Raw genomic sequence first — 15,712 nt, 5'->3', positions numbered from 1 at the left:
ATCTTGACAGATAGATTCTATGGGGGGGCGGTAGGGGAGATAAGAAACTGGCAGTCTTTTTATCCTATACACACACGACACACACACATACACACACACACACACACACACACACACACACACACACGTTTCTGCTGGCCAAGCCAAGCCAGGACCTTGGCCAGAATTGCTAAAAGGGTCTAGAAAAGAATGTCATCATTTAGGAGCCAGGCCAAGGGTGAAAGTATGAGGAAGACTATATTCTACTCATTTTGTAACTGAAATTCATCATTCTAAAGGGTAATATTAATAGGGAAGGCAATTTGGAGAAGACTTTTTTTTGGCTTCAGATCCTAGCCAAAGGTGTTAATTCAGAAGAAGGTAGCGCTTGGCTCTTGAGAGTGCTAATTGCCTTCCTTAGATACATCTAGGAAAGTGGTTTACAAACTATGGACTATGGCCCATTAGATAGTAATGCAATCTATTCATTTGGGTTCCCATTAGCATTTAAAAATGAAAAGAAATACAATAAATAGAAAAGAATAGAATGACAGAATCAGGAATTAGAATACAGTATGTTACCCATAAATATGGATCAGTTCTGTAGAACTGCTGCTCTTTCTATTAACATGTGTCCTTAATAGCCACATAAAATGTATTTCTTACTGTTCACATGAGAAAATTTCCTTTTTTCTGAGAAAACGTTGACCTGCATAATTTGGTGGAAAGAACAAGATAACCCCTCAATTTTTCTCAATTTTATAAATTCTGCTACTACTACTAGCATTACTGCAATCACTTGTTAGAGAAGTCAATTATAAGTCAGGTACTATTCTTCATATTTCATATTAATCCTTATCGCAATCTTCTGTGATATGTTCTTTGCACTTTCATAGAAGCAGGTGAGGCTTAGTATTAAGCTCAAGTAACTATAAGGGGAAAAGCTGGGGTATGGATCTAGGTTTATCTGTCTCCAAAATTTGTGTTAACAAGTCAAGATCACTTACCTTCCCAATTGGTCAAGACAAGATTAAATATGATAAAAATATTTAAAAAATAACTTCTAAAGTAGCTGTACAAAGGGGTTTCAGTTCAACATGCTATTTTTTAACCTTTTTTTTTTTGGTTGGTCGTGGGGCCTGAACTCTGGGCCTGGGCGCTGTCCCTCAGCTCTTCAGCTCAAGGCTAGCGCTCTACCACTTGAGCCATAGCACCACTTCCAGTTTTTTAGTTTTTTTGCTTATGTGGTGCTGAGGAATCGAACCCAGGGCCTCAGGCATGCAAGGTAAGCACTCTACCACTGAGCCAACTTCCCAGACCTATTTTATAACCTTTTTTTAATAGAACATTTCATTCTGAGTTGGTTACCTCTATGAGTTATGACCTCATGCTCCAAATCCAGCCTCAAGGTTCTGAAAGGCTATGTAAGCTGGAAGGATCTGAGTACAAGGGACTATATTTTCATGGCTTTACCCCTCAAGTTGCTTCCATTCCATTCCATACACAAATCTTATTGCAGGGTATATTTGGTTTTGTCTTTTTATAGTTCAAGCTAAATCAGTTCAACCACTTTTTAGTTGATGAGGGGGAAAATCATACTTATTCTACTTCCAAAATAAGCTCCTCTTTTGGGTACACAGCTTAGAAAAAGCTGAAACTTTCAAACTTCCCACTTCACATATGGGGACTTCTAGGTCCTCATTACTTTGAAATTTACTTGAAAAATTCCAAGTGATTTGCTCATTTTGCAAACTATGATGCTATGTTGTACTTTTTGCAATTTGTAGGGTGCAAACCCTGAGTGCATGCCAGCCTGTGATAGACTAGAGATGCTTGGTAGTAGCTTCAATGAGTGCCACCTTGTGTGGTGGTGGTGGTGGTGGTGGTGGTGTGTGTGTGTGTCTGTGTGTGTGTGTGACCAGAAAGGGGGAAATACTCAGTGCAAGTAAGGTCAAAGATGCCTCAATTGGATAGTCCCCTTTTATTTACTGGCCAAAGCAACACAGTATGGCTGCTGGCTTCTGTCCAATCTAGGGAAGGCTGAAAGTTGACCTAACTGGCTATTAGCTTCTCTGTAGTAATTCCTGGCTAGTCATCAGAGCTTCTCCATTCTCTTTGTTCGAAATGAAAATTAATTGGCTCATAAACATGTGCAAAATCTCCAGGCAAAATGCTCTCTATTGTTACCAGTGTTCTGACCAGGTGCTAGGTTACCAGCATTGTCAGGAGTCCTGCCCAAATCTCAGCTCACCATCATGAAACCCAGCAGCTTCCTGGCTGAGCTTCGTTCTTAGGGACAGACATTCACCCCCCACCTGTGGCCATATCCTTCCGATGCTTTCAAAACAGGAACAGTTGTCTCAGTCCTCACGTTCTCCTGCTATTTTTCGCCAGGCTGGAATAGGATATTACAGGCTGCTCTGGCCAGAGCTGGACTGATTTGTCAAAAGGGATCCCTGGAACTCCAGAGACCAGGGCTCCCCTACCCAGGTCATGCTTCTCCTGGCCCTGCCTGTCTAGTCACCATCTGCATGTAAGCAATGTGGCAAGGACAAAGGAAAGGGGGTTCTACTTCTTAACCTTACCATTCTGCCTGAAGCTTCTAGGAACAAAGGACATTTAATAATAGAATTGCTCCTCTGGTATTTATAGCACCAATTGCTCAAAGCTGTTTTAGGTTTTATTTTTAAAATCTCATCCTTTGTCACAACCTTGCGGGGAACTAGAGCAGAAGGCAGGTACTAGCAACTCCACCTTTACGGACCAGTAGACTGGGAGAATCAATGAAGACAGAGTCTCTCAAGGATGGATGATGAGGAAAGGTCGCTGAGAAGTACTGAGCCCCTTAGTCCTGTACCAGAGTGAAGAAGATATGGTCCTTTACTCATTCATTCATTCCTTCATTCACTGAAGAGCAAGGTTGGATTCTTTTCTAGCTGCTTCTTGGGCATTAGGGATTTCTAGACAAATAAATTGTAGACTCTCATATCTCCAATAAACAAATCTTAAGTCAGCAAAACAGGATGGGAGATCTTACTGATTAAAAATGATTGGAAGGCCTGGGAAGGTGGCTCAGTGGTACAGTGCTTGCCTTGCATGCATGATGCCCTGGGTTCGATTCCTCAGCACCACATAAGCAGAAAAAGCTTGAAGTGGCACTGTGGTTCAAGTGGTAGAGCATTAGCTTTGAACTGAATAGCTGAGAGACAGTGCCTAAGCCCAGAATTCAGGCCCCATGGTTGACAAATAAATAAATAAAAATAAATAAAAAATTAAAAACAAGTGATTTGAGAGATGTGCTTAGATAGATACAGTGTGTAGACCCCTTCCTTAGACCTGAACCAAGTGTTCCAAATGTAAGAACGTATCTACAAGATTACAGGGGAAAGTTTGTTAGATTTAACATTTAATAGTGAGGGAATTTTTAAATATAGAATGGTTGCTATGTTAATCTTACCATTTAGAAATGTATACCATAGTATTTATATGTGAAATCACATCATGTTCCAGATTGGAGGGATTGGGTAATGGGTACAGATGAGATAAGAAAGCCTTTGAATTGATGATTGTTGCAGCCAGGTAATGGAAACAGGTTAGTTCAATATTCTTTTCTCTTTAGTTTTATATATGCTTGAAAAGCCCCACAATAACTGAATTAATTTTAATGTATTTTTTATTGGAAAGATACAGTTACATGAGTAAGGTAATGAGTACATTTCCTATGGAGCACTGTTACCTCCTCCTTTGTTTTTCCCCTACCATCCCTTTCCTCCCCACCTCCACAACTCCTCTCTCCCTCCCCTCCCCATTATAAAGTTCGTTTTCAACATAGTGTCTTGTACATTTCATTGTTATAACGGGTCAACATATGTCCTTGCTTCATTTTGAAACAAGAAAAGGAGTCATAGAACCTTCTCTCAAGGGATTCCCAGACTTTACATTCCCCAAAGAACACCACTGACAGCCATTGGTAATGAGCTCAACTTTTGCTGCACTACAGCAGTCAAAGTAAAGGAACATAGGCCTTCAGCATATGGCTACAGGTTCAGAAAGGTTAGCTGGAGCAGTGAGAAGGCAAGGCAGAAGCAGCCCTGACTAATGTGTCCTGATACCATTCTTTCATTATCAAGGACTATCCAGGAGATGGATGTTTGGATTGAAAGAGCTCGGAGACTCTGATGTAGGGAAACTGAATCTGAGAGGCTCTAAGCAGCCACCCAATATAACATGGCATGAAAGTGATCAAATCAGCAGTCAAGAATCTGGCAGGAGCCCAGTGTTGGTGGCTCACACCTATAGCCCTAGCCACTTAGAAAGCTCATATTTGAGGATCACAGTTCAAAGCTAGGTTGAGGAAGGACACGCCATGAGACTCTGATTATCCAATAAAAAGCTAGAAGTGGAGCTGTGGCTCAAATTGTAGAGCATCAGCCTAGAGTGAAAAAGCTAAGGGAGAGCACCCTTGCCCTGAGTTCAAGCCTCAGTACACCACACAGACACAGACGCACACACACACACGTGCACAGCCACACACCACACACACACACACACACACACACACACACACACACACACACACACACATACCCCTTGCAAGAAGCTATTCTTCAAATATTGATAGGATACCTCCTATGTACCAGGAGCCATGGTAAGCACTATTAAACTTTCATCTCACTTCCAGATCATCAGGAAAATCCATATTTCTTCCATTTTACTGTCCTCAGTGCACTATCTCCTACACAGTAAGCCCTTTACTGGAATTGAATCTAAATAGGGTTAAAGTCCTAACGAGTAATTTTTCTTTATTTTGATTTAGCCTGTGCTGTGGTTCTATTTGTGTTTCCTCTCCACCTCTGTGTTGAAGGTCCAGTACATCATCATGTCAGCATATTTTGAGACAGGTTCTTACAGATATCATCAATTAAAGTGAGGGCATTAGAGTAGCTTTAATCCAGTCTGACTAGTGTATACATAAAGGAGGGGGTGGAATTTGGACACAGACACAAACTCATATATACCAAAGATCATCTGAGGAAACCTAAAAAGAAGACAATCGTCTACAAGCTGAGGAGACTCAGAAGGGAGTAATGCTGCCATGGCCTTCATCTTGGACTTCTAATTTCCACAGCTGTGGTTCAATCAATTTCTGCTACTCAAACTAGTCAGATTGTGTTATTTTGTAATGGTAGCCCTAGAAAATTATCACAGCATGTCTGAGTGGGCAGGTGAGTGGGAGAGGAAATGGCTGAATGGAAATTGATGGAAGGGGGCTTCACGCTGCATTCATTGTGCTTCTTTGATGCAGCAGGCACTGCACAAGGTACTATGGGAACTATAAACCTGGCCTTTCACTCATAGTGCTCTGAAAATGTGTTGGTCATAGAGGTACCATGCTTATTCACAATTATAAGGAAGAAAGTACTGAGAAACCTGAAGGAAGTACTAAGAAAGGCCTAGTGGAGTTGAAAAACAACAGGCTGTCTTTCAGAGGAAGATCTCTTTTAGTTGAAATGAAAACCTTCACCAAGGGCTGGGAAGGTGGCTTAGTGGTAGAGCGCTTGCCTTGCATGCAGGAGGCCCTGGGTTGAATTCCTGAGCACCATATAAGCAAATAGAAAAAAGTTGGAAGTGGCACTATGGCTCAAGTGGTAGAGCGCTGGCCTTGAGCTGAAGAGCTGAGGGACAGCGCCCAGGCCCAGAGTGCAAGTCCCACGACTGGACCCTCCCCCCCCCAATAAAATAATAAAACCTTCACCAAGATTGAATAAAAGGGCATCAGTTAAGCTATATCTTAAAGAATGGGTAAAAATCACAGTGACATGTCAGGAAGTGGCATTCTTATTATGAAAATGAGGTAACATAAGCACAGATATGGCAGTGAATATAGAGGAGACTGTGGACCAGTTATGACAGTTGTAGGAATATAAATGAAGTAGATGGTAATCTGAAGTAGGACAGAGCCAAAACACAAAGTTTGAGGCAGAGAATCTAGCTCACAATTGTTTCTTGAGATCACAGGGAAGTAGCAACCAGACAGGTTCGAAGTTACCTGACTTCAACTAATAAAACTTAGATACATCAGACTTATACAAGGCCCTGGCCAATTCCTGAAGAGTCAGCAGTGAACAAAACCATGGGCACCACCTTTGTGAAATACAAGGAAAATGGGTAATGTGTATCACATTTATTTCATTCCACTTTGAGAAAGGAGGAGGAGATAGAAGGGGTGCTGAGGTGGTAATTAGGAAGGAAATGTTAGTCTGAAGTTCTAGAAAGAAGGCTTCTAAGATGAAATGATATATGAACTCAGAGCACAAAGTGAAGGAGGTTGGTGGCAGACAGGAGGTCTTTGAGAGTGACGCTTCTCAAGTCAAACAAAGGCTCTGAATTGGAAATTAAAGTTGAGAAAAGGCTGATGTGGTTAGAAATATTTAAGAGCTAGAGATAGCACAGCTTGAGATAAACCAAGAACAGATTACACATTGCTCATGGACCGCACTAAGGAATGAGGACATTATCCTGAAAGTAATGGGAACTTCAATACAGGTTTCTAAACAAAAGGTTGACATGCTCAGATTTATATTTTTGAACTCTTAACAATATTGTGGAATTTGATGTGAAGAGATAGGAATAGAAGCAAAGACCCAATTGGATAATCATTTCCGACAAGCAGATGAAAGCCAATGATGATCTGGCATAGAGGAATAAGTCAGAAATGGGGAGAAGTGGATAGATTTGATCAGAATTTAGGAAGTAGACCAAAGAATTAGGGATCTATTTGGAAATAGTGGTGAAGGAGTGGGAGAATCAAAGATGACAAGGGTTTGGGCCAGAGCAAGTCAAAGCAAAAATGGGAGTATGGACAAGTATATTTCGGAAGAAGATCCTAAGAAGAGATTTGGCATCTGGCATTGTGTTTGCTTAATAGGAGAACAAGGGTATAGTATCATCTTCTTACACTAAACCAACTATAGGCCAAATCAGTAAGCAACCAAGGGTGTCACGATAGCTTATTCTTTATTACTGATCCCTGCCCACATATAGAAGCTTCTTATCTGTACCCTTTCAGAGATGGATTCAACCACTAGACAGAAGAGCATAGACAGAGTGAAAATAAGGAGACCCAAATCAGTATATGTAGAAATGAGACAAACCACAACTCAACTACCACTCCCACTGAAGAAAAAACTCTCTTGAATTGTTTTCCCAGCATGGACTCATTTGTTCTTTACAACAGCACTATGATAAACCCAGGAAACAAAGTAGTTGACCCCTATGCAAGTCAAAGTCAGGGAGGTTAAGTAATATATCCAGTCCTCTCAACAAATAATTTATTTCTTTTGTTTCTGGGACTGGGACTTGAACTCAGTATCTGACAGTTGCTTTCACTCATTAGCTGGTGCTCTACCACGTGAGCCATGCCTCCAACCACAACAAGTGGTTTAATCTGTGTGCCTTTGCGACTGTGTCTTCTTTGTCTACCTCTTCCTTTCTCTATCAGCACCTATAGCACTTAGCACATGTCTTGGCACAGAGAAAGGACATAGTGAAAGTTATAAAATGGTTTTAGTGAAAGTTATAAAATGGTATTACTTATTGTAACTTAAACACAGAAAACAGTAGCTCCTTCCCAAAACTCCCTATATACTATCTAAAATACTTATGGAAAGCTGACTGGACACTCTTTCCTTATTTGTTGTATTTTATTATATATAAAAAGCCTTTCAATGTGCCAAGTATAGTAAATTGTGGAGTCTAGCCTTCTAGAAGCCCAATGAGCCTTAGTTAAAAATAATTTAATCAAGCAAAGTGCCTTCAATAGGCACAGAGATTGTCATCTGAGAAAATGAAATTTGCAAGGGAAGCAGTGGACCTTTGTTCCAGAAGTCTGGGCTCAGCAATAGAATTGGCAATCCTAGAGAAGGAGAGGGAAGTTTAGGGGATGACAGAAGCCAAAGAAGAAAGCAGATGTTGTGGTGGGGAGAATCCCAGAGAAGAGACAAGGTAAAAGGTATGGAAAAGAGAAGGCAGCTTTGAAGTTTGTTTAGGCCCTCCAAGCTGGCTTTACCTGAGTTTAGGGTAATCCTATGAAGAAGCCAAGACATTTCTAGCTTGAAAGGCAAGGTTAAAAAAACATAAAGGTCGAGTTGAGACTTGTGCAAGTGACAGAAACTTGAACAGTCTCCCCCCCCAATCCTCCCTCCCCCCACCCCCCAGTCAGTTAATCTTATGTCTCAAAATATAAGGAAAACATGTCTATTGGAAAGAATACTCTTTTCGAATAATTCCATCCAAGATTTTGGAATTGAGTCTGTGTGTGTGTGTGTGTGTGTGTGTGTGTGTGTGTGTGTGTGTTGCGCGCACACGCACACAGTCTCATGGACTTTCCTTTCCACTCTGGCTTCATGTTGCATCCTCAGACCTCAGCCTCCTGAGTAGCTAGTATTACATACATGACCCACTGGTGCCTAGCTTGAGTTACATTTCTACTCTCAAACCATCACTTAGCAAAGATACCAAATCAACAGGCCAGACCCAGATCATTTCTCATTCAAACCAGGTACACATAATAGTGGCCAAATGTTGTTCGATTAGAAGGCAGGGAAGTGAATACCAAGGGGACAGAAACAATAGAAACCCACTGCACTGGGGGATGAAATGGAAAAAAAGTGCAGTTGAAAACCTTCAAGGGAATGAGCCATGTCTGAAAGACTGGAAATGGCACTGGATTTGGATAGCAACAACTGTTGGTAGAGAGAAGGAGGAATGGCATACAGGATTGGTGCTTGAGACATGAACAGAATTCTTAACAAGACTGGCTTATCTAAATACGAGTGCCTCTGGCTGTTCAAGTGATGGGAAAAAGATGACCACCTGGATGATGGGCCAAGTTAAAGCTTCTTTTGTTTCTTTGTTGTTCATTATTTGCTTTGCTCTATTGTCAAACCATCATGGTACCAACTTTTTCTTAAATTCCAGTTCTGACAAAAGTTCAAATAATTAGTCCCATATATCAGGGAAGGATTCTCATACCACCATGCCAGTCTGCCTCCCAGATTATAAAGGGAGTGAGAGAGTATGAAAATAAGAAACTGAAAACTTGCCTATTCGTCTGTTGGGGAATTACTCAATGTCTTTGGGTTTGGTTTTCTTGTTTGAAAAAATGCATATTGAGAAGCTCTGACATTTTCCTCAAGATCTCTTTTTGTTCATCAGTATATAACCTGCAAGCCTAAAGATTGCAGTAAACTATCCTATCCCTCTTCTCATCCCTTAGAATAACTTGCAGTTGTCTGATAGCCAGTTCTCTCTGACTCTGTGAGAGTTCAGTTTTCATATCCTGCGCAGGCCAGGAATCTAGTAAGGGAATCTAGTTAGTGGTGTGCTCATTCTGACCATTGTACCCTACTAATGTTCTAACAATTCCATACTGATACCCACAAGGAAGAAGGAGTTGGCACCAGATGACAAAATATCTCAGGGACAGGTTCAGATGTAGATATTCGGGCTGAAAGATGGATGCTCTTTATACTGCTATATAGCTGCTTTTTTCTGTTTTCCCCAAGTGGAATGTACTCTATGAACTAAACAAACCTCTTTCAGTAAGGGCTTGCAGAAATGAGGCAAGGACCTTAAAGAAGGATTGCTCTTTAAAGAAAATAGTCATTCTCTAGCCACTCCTAGCTGAGAACATGCCCTCAGTAGGCCTCAAAATAGAACTTCAGACATAATCTTTGAATGGTGGCAAAAGCAGCACATAGTACATATTATACACTGGTACTATAAGCAGAAGTGCTATAACTTTATTATGGCATTATTCTTTTTTTTTATTAATACATCCCAAGCATCCAATAATGCAAGAAGCCTGAGCCTACTAAATATGGAACAGCCTTCCTACCATCAATCATCCCACCATCTATCCATGGATCCTTCCTTTGTCTCTCACATCCCACTACTTTTCCATCTGTCTAGCCAATATATTCTAATTCCTCCCATATAGTCCTGTGCTTAACACTAAACACTATTCCCCAGACATGGATATAGTATTTGTGCTTGACTTGTTCATAATTTAGTTGAAGAGGAATAACTATGAACAAACCATAGAGTTGAAATCCACCTATGATAGGCTGGGATTAGAGGAATCTTACCCAAACTGATTGTTTAAGAGACCAAAACCTCCAAGAAGATTTGCCCAGGAATGTGACAACTCAGAGGAACTGCAAAAAATAACAGCAGGAGACCACAGCAAGCTTCTAACCAAGCAGAAAACTGCACATTTGCATTTCCAATACTCATGAGACTGAGACAGGATGACAAAAAAATTCAAAGTCTGCCTGAACAATGTAGAAAAAAAAAAGAAATCTTCAGCTTCTGATGTCATAACACCCTTGGAAATTCTGATGAAACTGACATCTCTCTAGATAAATGTACATATGTAATTGTGTATTCCTGTTACCTTTTCAGAGTTGAGTTTAAAAATCCAGTTTCATCGGTCACTGGTTGTGTAACTTTGTTAAATAATTAGTAAATGGAGAGTAACAATAGCACTTGTCTTCTTCCTCTTAGAATAGTTCTGATGATCAAATGCAAGATTGTGTGCTAAGCACTTGCAGAAATTTGGCAATCAATAAGTTGGAGTTCCTTTGCTTTTCCCTAAGTGGAATTTAATTTTCAAAAGCAATGAAATAGCAACATAGCCAAGAGAGTAAATTGATCTTTTCTTGTTTCACACAAGGTGTGTTTCTTCCTGCCTCCTCTTGACACAGGTTAATCTATCTGGCCTTGTTTTCCCAAGTGTCCACTTATAGCTAACCCTGTAGATTATTTGAAGTCCCTTAGGATACCAAAAGAGATATAATCCCTGATCAAGCAGGAGACAGTTCTTTCCTTTGGGGAAATGTTTTTTCCACCTGAAATAACTTTGATGCTTTTTCTTCTAGGGTTGTTGGAAGTCCTTAGCCATATACCAATCATCAGTCTGGCAGAGTGATGACATGAGGATACCCTGGAGGTACTGTATCAAGCTACAAGGAAAATGCCATCACCACAACTAAACTCTTAGCTAACCATCTAGAGTCTGTATTAGTTTCCCAGAGCTGCTATAACAAAGAACTAGCAACCTGTGGGCAGTTATTGTATAGATTGCTCACTCAATCTCTACAGACTTCTTCATATCCCTTTCTCTGTTGTGTCTCCTTTTTTTTAAAGTACACCTATTATCAGATTTAGGAAGCATCAAGATAATCCAATATGAGTTCATCTTGAGATTCTCCTTAGTTACATCTGTGGAGACTCTTTCATACAAATAAAGTCACATTTATAAGATCCAATATCCTAGTGTGTGGACAGATCTTTTGAGAGCCAATTGTTCCATTAATTACTGCCCATATTTCTTAACCAAGCCAAATGTTTTCATGTATGGAAATTTAGTCACACATCAGTAACTATGCTATAGCACTGTGCCTATAGCACTATATATGTTCTACCTCATTTCATTCTCATAATTGTTGCAGGAAGAAGATCCTGTGATCACCTCTATTTTGCAGAGAAGTTTATCATAGGTAAGAGATAAAGAAGGAAAGAAAAGAAAGAATGACTGATAAATGTAAGAAAGAAAGATTAGCAGACAGAAAGACAAATAGGAAGACAGAAAACTTGGACAAAAAGACAGAGTAACAGAACAACAGAAGAAAGACAAAGGTAGAAAAAGAGACAGAAAAACAGACCAGATCAAAGGCAGAAAAATGAAAGACAGAAACATAGGAAGACAGGGAAAGATTGACAATCAGGTAGGAACAAAGGAAGGAAGGAAGGAAGGAAGGAAGGAAGGAGGCAAAGAGACAGAAAGTGAAACTGACATACAGACAAATAGAGAAACAAAGGTTGACAGAGAGGCAGACAGACAGGTAGAAAGACTGATAAAAAAAAAAGACAGAAAGAAAATAGAAAGACAGAATGGCAGACACAAAGAAAGAAAGACTGAAAGACAAACAGACACATAGAAAGACAACCTCTTGAGTGGCTGGGATTACAGGTGTGTATCACCATGCTTACCTAGTTTTTCCTTTTGAAAGATATAATCAGACCTGAACCTTCAGGTCATTTTGCCTCTTTCTTTCCTTTTTAAAAACATTTTTTATTGTAAAGATCCTATACAGAGGGGTTACATTTACATTAGTAAGGCAATGACTACATTTCCTTTCAAGCATTATTACCCCCTCCTTTGTTTTTCCCCTACTATCCCTTCCCTCCTCATCTCCCCATGTAAAGTTCATTTTCAACATAGTGTCTTGTACATCTCATTGTTACAATGGGTCAACCTGTATCTTTGTTTCAGCATTTTGTTATTTCCCTTCCCCTCTCTAAATTAGAAAAATACATACACAAGGTGCAAGACACCAGAATCAAATACAGTGACAGCAGGGGTTATACCATGGGGAAGAACATACAAATGAAACAAAAAAAATCACATAGAATATTAAAAACAACAGCGACAAACAAAAATACCTCATGTGTCCCTAACTTGGGGTTCATTTTTATACCTTGTAGACCTCATATTTTGTTGATGTTAGGTCCTGGACCTTGTCCTATGTCTGTGTTTCCCACCTGCATTTTGAGAAATGATTCCTCTTCCATTGTGACAATGTGACTATAGGAAGCTACCTTACTTGTCACCCATGCTGCTGCTATAGCACGAGTTCTGAGCAGACAATGTTGATAAGTCTGGTCAACCTACAATCTTTTCTGGATTTTCTCGGGTGGGAGGTAGAGATGGGCACTTTTTGCTTTGAAGTCTACAACCTGGAGGATATAGGATTCAAGCTAACTTGTAATCAGGTTACCAACCAAGAGGAGAATGCCAGTTTCCAGCAGGAAAGAACGAAGCTAACACAGAAAGTGGAGACCACAGGAGAAAGGACTGCCTGAAGGCTTTCTTTTTGATTCCCAGCTACTCCCCAAGCCATTCCAACTTTGTTCTTCATCTGGTTGTATCCTTACAATGAATATATTTCCTTCCTTCTTTCCCTCCTTCCTTCCAGCCCCTTCTTCCCTCCCTCTGTCCCTCTGTCTGTCTCCCCTCCCCCTCTCTCTTTCTCTCTCTCTCTATCTTTCCTGGCTTAAGCTAAATTAAGTTTTGTATCTTTCACTTTCAACCAAACCAAAGTTCTACACTCCATATTCCAATGTCATCATAATTTCCCATAGTCTTGCCCATGGGCAGGGTCTCCTATGATTTCTGTGAGTCAGCTATACTCATTTTACAGATAAGGAAGCCCAATGATAGCAGAGCAATTAGATGAATTCTCCACAGCTAGTCACTGACAAAGTTTAGAAGTTGTCTTTCTAATGCTATTGAATATTACTCATTTCATCTCTGCCCACCTGCAGCTTCATCTGCCCTTACTTTCTGCTCCCCTCCCGTGCCCCCGTACCCCCCCCCCCCGTCACCTGCTGATGTTAGGAGCTCCTCTCCTCTTTACTAATACAGTAGTAGCACCACATGTTTCCCTATCCCTTCCTATCTGCCATCCATTGTTTCCCAATCTATATTCTGAACACACCCTTACTGATTATGTAATTTTTACACACTAAACATCTTTGAGTGCTTCCTATTGCTTACCCAATTAACTTGTTAGCTTTGTATTTAAGGCTGCTTACAATGTGAGCCTACTCCACTTTTATGTTTTCCTTCCTTTCCCTTGCCACCTCACATCCACATTCCAACAATACCAAATTTGTCTACCCTACACTGAAGATAATCATCCACCCAAATTGCCCCTGTGTAAATCTATCTGGCTCTTTAAGGCCCAGTTCTGATGGCTTTCTTTTCAGAAAGCTTTAGCACGGCCCACTCATTGTCATATTTCCTTCCCAAATACTCATGAACCCTGCTTTCCCTAATTTTGGGGCCTGTTTCACATGCTTTCTATGATAGCCATCAAAAAATGGTTTCTTTAAAGTCTTTACCAAGCCAAGAGTGCTTGGGAAGCAGAGTTTATATCTTCTTTCCCAGTTTAACTCAACATCCATTCTCTATACCATCAGTATGCTTGTCTTGTATGGAGGATACACAGTGCAGAGGAGAGCAAATCATATCAGATAACAAGCCAGACATTAGTCTAAGCACTTTATGTACATTAGATACTATAATTCTTAAGAGTAATTCTATAAATTAGGTATTACTGTGCCCATTTCAGACATGAAGAAACAGAGGCACAGAAAAGTTCATTAACTTGCCTAAGGTTGCTAGGGAGTGGCGGAGTTGGAATACAAAGCCATGCACTCTGGCCCAGAGGCTGTGTTCTTCATCCCTACACCAGACAGCCTGGATGATCCCTCCTACTTCGGCCTTTTTGTTCTTTATTCTTACACCCATCCACATCACATTTTTATTGAGTGCCCACTATGACCCAGTTATTGATTGTAATTCAGCAGTCCGGTGAGCTGGAGGGTGACTCCAAAGATGTGCTTGTGTATGAGTCTCTGCAACTTCTGGATGTATCATTATATGGCAAAGTTGTGATTAAATTAAGGAACTCTAGACAAGGAAATTACCTTAAATTCTGGGCAGAATCAATATAATCATGAGTTTCCTGTGTGTGTGTGTGTGTGTGTGTGTGTGTGTGTGTGTGTGTGTGTGTGTGTGTGTTTGTGTGTGTGCTGGTATTGGGGCATGAACTCAGGCCATCAACATTGTCGCTTAGTTTTTCCATTCAAACTCCTACTTGAATCACCTCTACATCTGGCTTTTGCTCATTACTTATACAAAAGTGTCTTGTGGATTTTCTTGCCTACGCTGGCTTTGAATCTTGAACTTTGCTGCTCAAAGGGGCAAAGCTAGATTACTCATTGGAGACTCAGGAGAGAATTCAGCCCTATTGACTGCTTCCTTTTTGCCTAGTAATACAGAATACATTTATGATTTTGATGTCACCTAATTCATGTTAATTTGTTATGGTAGCTCTAGGAAATGAATACAAACAGTGCGGAAGACAAATGTGATTTCTGCCTTCATGTAATGGGCAAGACAGAAAACAATATCACATTAGCTCACTGTGTGCTCGTGGGAAATAAAATGCACTCTTGGAAATGTCTATCAGCAAGCCCATAGCTCTTCTACCACATAATATACTTGGAGACAAAGAAAAAAGAGGGCTAGCTAATGGCTTAAAGGGATACTTCATGCAGTAGTTCCTCCTTATCCATGTAGAATACCTTCCAACCCTTTCTGGACACTGTGAATAACAGTCTTCAACTATCTATATAAATATATTTTTTATTAAACATGCCAGCCTATAATGAAGTATAATTTATAAGTTTGTCACAAGAAGAAATTAACCACATAAACTAATGCAGAACTAGAACAATTATAATAATAAACTGCAACTGAAGATACTTAAAACTTAGGACTTTATTTCTGAAACTTTCCATTTAATATTTTCACACTGGTTGCCCACGAATAACTGAAACTAGAAAGACATAGCACACATAAGCAGGGACTATGGCATAGTATCTTGAACAAACACAACAGAGGAGTGTTTTGACCACTTTTCCCTAAAAGCAGAATTTATGGAGGTATTGCGTTATGAGACTAACCAAGGTTTGAATTTAATTTTACATCTCCACCCAGCAACCCAAGAAGATTTTCCCAAAGAAGAGAGCTGTGACCTGCTTCCTGATTTGAATCAACTTGGTTAGCAACCCTATTTTAGCTGCTATCAGCACTCACATA

Source organism: Dipodomys spectabilis, unplaced genomic scaffold (genome assembly GCF_019054845.1).
Source record: "Dipodomys spectabilis isolate Male_0828 unplaced genomic scaffold, ASM1905484v1 ptg000414l, whole genome shotgun sequence".
In the NCBI taxonomy this organism is placed as follows: domain Eukaryota; kingdom Metazoa; phylum Chordata; class Mammalia; order Rodentia; family Heteromyidae; genus Dipodomys; species Dipodomys spectabilis.
This window is presented reverse-complemented; position numbering follows the sequence as displayed.